This window comes from Suncus etruscus, chromosome 11 (genome assembly GCF_024139225.1).
Source record: "Suncus etruscus isolate mSunEtr1 chromosome 11, mSunEtr1.pri.cur, whole genome shotgun sequence".
NCBI lineage: Eukaryota > Metazoa > Chordata > Mammalia > Eulipotyphla > Soricidae > Suncus > Suncus etruscus.
Window position 1 is genome coordinate 99656395 of NC_064858.1, and position 4218 is coordinate 99660612.

Here is a 4218-nt window from a genome sequence, read left to right on the forward strand (position 1 = left end):
AGCTAGCCGTTGGGTGGGTCTGAGTGAGAGGCCCTGTTTTCCAGCTGCCTCAGAGCCCTGTTTACATGTTCCTTGTGGGGGACCAGGGAAGGAGAAGCTGGTCTCTCTTGGCTTCTCTGGGAGGTGGTAAAGGTGCCTGAGAGAGTTGTGTTTTCTTTCTGGCAAGACTTGGTTGCCAACCACTAGAGTAATTCATTTTGAATGGACTCCTGAAAGGAAGGTAAATGTTCTTCTTCATTTGCTTTAAAGTTAAAAGCAGGGATCACAAGAGTGTTGGATAATAAAAACAATTGATTTACACACACACACACACACACACACACACACACGCACACAAACACTGTTTCCCATTTATTATTATACGTTAGATGGAGGTAACATGGTTTAGTGGTTTTTGTTTTTGTTTTGTTTTGTTTTTCAACGACACCCCGCTGTGCTCAGAGATTAGATCTGGCTCTGCATTTAGGAATCACTCCTGGTGATGCTCAGGGATGCAGGAGATTGGAGATTGAAGTCTGGTCAGCTGTGTGCAAGGCAAATAAATGCCTTGTCCACTGTGCTATTGCTCTCACGCCACATGTAGTTTTAACCTCCCATGAATATTTTTTTTAACATTTAAAAAACATTTTTTCCTCGACTTTCTGAAATAAGTATGTGGAGTATAAATCAATTGCCTTTCAGAAAATACTCACTGTCCTTAGAGACATCAAGTACAGGACATTTTTCTCTAGCTTCACTTTTTTTTTTCTTCTTATTTTTCTTTCCACATCTCTATTAGGTCTATGCTGATTCCGCAGAGTATTTTCCTTGAGAAACAAACTATACATTTCTTCTTTTTGGCTCCATTTGTTCTGTTTATATTGCAGTCAAAAAACAGGTGAGCTTATAAAACATTTTGATCTAAAAGAAAGGGCCGAGGGTACACAGAGAGTGAAAGAGAGAGCTCTGTGGGTCTGGAACACATGCTTTGCAAGGAAGAGGCCCTGTTGGATCCCTGGCACCCTGTGATCCCCTGAAACTGCCAGGAGCAAAGAGATCGGAGTAGCCAAAAAATTAAAAAAAAAACAAAAACAGAATAAAATAAAAGGGTGAGCAAAAAAGCCAGAGGACACCTTAGACCCAGATTAGAAACATAAGCACAGACACACAGATGAGGACATAAGGATATGCTTTAAAAAATAAAGCAGCAATTTTGGTTAATTTGTTAAATATTTATGGGCCTTATTTATGCCAAGAACTAGGTCAAACACTGGAGGAAAGGAAATAATTTTCAGTATCTTTCTTTGAGAAACACAGAGTTCATGCAGCTTCCCTGTCAGAGAGTCAAGATACTCGGATGTTATACCTAAATGCCACTGAAGATCTACTTCATGGAGACATTCGATAGATCTGAGCCTAAGAGGTCTCCAGGAAGAGTCCTCCTTAGGTTGAGTTCAGAAATATTTTGTTTATAGGTTCTTTTTCACCTCTTTTCCCTGCCCAGCAATTTAATGTGGAATTTTGTAATGGGATTGTATCCCTCAAACACTAATAAATTGAAAGCTATAGGCCTTAAATTTAAAGCCAGCTAACCCATCTTTAATATAACTCAACAGTGTGAATTTAGATACAAATGGCATGCTTGTAAACTCATGGAGTGGGATAGATATTTAATGAGGTGAAATGCTGTTCTGCCCTGAGAAACCCCAGAGAAAACAGTCAATGATTAAGGGGCTGAGGTGCTTTTAGTGAGGAAACTCAGCAATGTTTATACATGATGATATCAAATGCAAGTTTTCTTTTCCTTCTAGTCCAGGTCGTTCCAGTTCTACCCTTATAGCTCTGATTCAAATGTGCAATCCAATCCATAAAATGATATCAACACTGCCCCATATTGAAATCAATTTAGTCAAAGCATGACTTCATTTTTAAATCACCAAAAGATAGCAACACTATATTCCTGAAAGAAAAATGATTAGGATGTCAGAGGGATAGTACAATGGTTAGGGCACTTTCGTTGCATGCAGCTGACCAGGTTTGACCTTTGGCATCCTGTATAGCCCCGCAAGCTCACCAGGAGTGATTCCCGAGTGCAGAGCTTAAAGTAACCCCTGGGAACTGCTGGGTGTGGTCCCCACAAAATAAACAAAATACAACAAAAAATGAGAAGTTAGTAGAAGTAATCAATATTACTGCAAATAAAGTAAATTTTTTTCTAGGGGCCAGGCTTCTTTCCTTCAGAACCATGGCTAAACAGTAAAGACTTTGCTTTACAGGTATGAAAACCTGAGTTCCATTCCACCTAATGTCACCAGCACCACAAAAACTAACAAAAAGGCAGAATCATGATTCTAAGATTAAATTCAAAAAACTTAATGTTCTTTATTCCAATTATCTAAGACATTATCTGTTTAATTTTTCAAATTGTACCAGAATACTATTCCTTCACAGTCTTGTATAACACATTACATTTAGTACACTTTATTGTTACCTTTTAATTTTTGTTTTAATTTTTTTTTTCGGGCCACACTCGTTTGATGCTCAGGGGTTACTCCTGGCTAAGTGCTCAGAAATTGTCCCTGGCTTGGGGGGACCATGTGGAACGCCAGGGGATGGAACCGCAATCCTTCCTTGGCTAGCGCTTGCAAGGCAGACACCTTACCTCTAGCGCCACCTCGCCGGCCTCTTGTTTTTATTTCTTTTTGGATTTTTATTGTTGTTGGTGATGGTGGTGGTGGTGGAGGTTTTGTTTTGTTGGATTTTTTTTATTTTGTTTTGTTTTGTTTTGTTTGGGCATACCTGGTTGTAGTAAGGTCTGGCTCTGTGCTTAGGGATCACCCTACTGGTGCTTGGGGAACCATTTATAGTGCTGGAAATCAAACCTGCATCAGCCATATGGAAGCAAAGTGTCTTACCCTTGAACCTTATGTTTCTGGCCGTCTTCCATCTTCTTTATTTATTATTTTGTTTTGTTTTTGTTTTTGGACCACACCAGGGAAGCTCAGGGTTTACTACTGAGCTTTGCACTCAAGAATCACTCCTGGCAGGCTGAGGGCCTTAAGAAAAGGAGATCAAACCCGGGTCTGCCATATGCAAGGCAAAGCAAGCACCCTACCTACTGGCTTAACACTCTGACCCCATCTTCTACATCCTTTTATCTAAAGTATTTTTTGGGGGTTTTGTCTTCATGATAGATATTTCTGAAAAGTGGTTTCTAGTTTTAAACAACAACCCTTTCGTTTTATTTTCTCCTGGATAGATTTGAGTTGCTACTTTTGACAGAAATGAGTTTTAGGCAGTTTTTTTCTTTTTCTTTTCTTTTCTTTTTTTAATTTTGTGTTCAAGGCATGAACTACGCAAGAGCACAGACCAAAAGCTTTGCTGGAATAAGCAAGGAATTGCATTATCCCTGGCTGCTATGTTATGCATGTTTTTGACAGCAAATGTCTTTGTCATCTCTCTTCATCATACTATTATAAGCTTTGGAACCCCATGGGATTTGTTTTGAAATTCTGTCTCTGCATTTCATGACCATATCATCTTAGACAACTTATTTACTTCCATTCAGCTCCCACAACCACATCTGTGAATGATCTCAGAGATAACTAGTTTTCAAGGTTGTAGAAAAAAAATAAGAAACTGAATTTAATGAATCTAATTACTAACTAACCCTAAAACAGAACTTTTAATATGAAATAACTACCAGATAAGCAAATACAGTCAAACTGAGTGGTCTTTAAGAATTGTTTATGGCAATATTAGCATTTGTTACCTGCATCTAAGGTGTTCTTTGGGATGCATGTTTTCTGAACTTTGAAATGGATGTTAAGAAACAGACATGGGGCCTGAGCATGGAGGTAAGGTGTTTGCCTTTCATGCAGAAGGTCATTGGTTCAAATCCCGGCATCTCATATGGTCCCCTGAGCCTGCCAGGAGTGATTTCTGAGCGTAGAGGCAGGAGTAGCCCCTGAGCGCTGCCGGGTGTGACCCAAAAAAACCAAAATACAAACAAACTAAAACAAAAAAAAACACACAAAAAACATAGACAAATTTTGTTTAATACATTCTCTTTATATGGTTGGCTGGTCACTGTGATTCTGTAAGATCCCCTTATATTCCTTGTTAGACAGATTCCCTGGGACTCTTTGTAACCTACAGTTTTAAGGTTTTATACACATGAACCTACTAAATCCAATGATAGTTTCCAGACAATCAGATAAACTAAACAGCTGTTGTCTT

The 4218-nt window shown here is 38.9% G+C and overlaps 1 pseudogene; it reads right to left on the bottom strand.

Moving 5' to 3' along the window:
• Positions 1–3311: 3311 nt before the first annotated feature.
• Positions 3312–3418, bottom strand: LOC126023274 (uncharacterized; annotated as a pseudogene).
• Between the last annotated feature and the right edge of the window lie 800 nt (positions 3419–4218).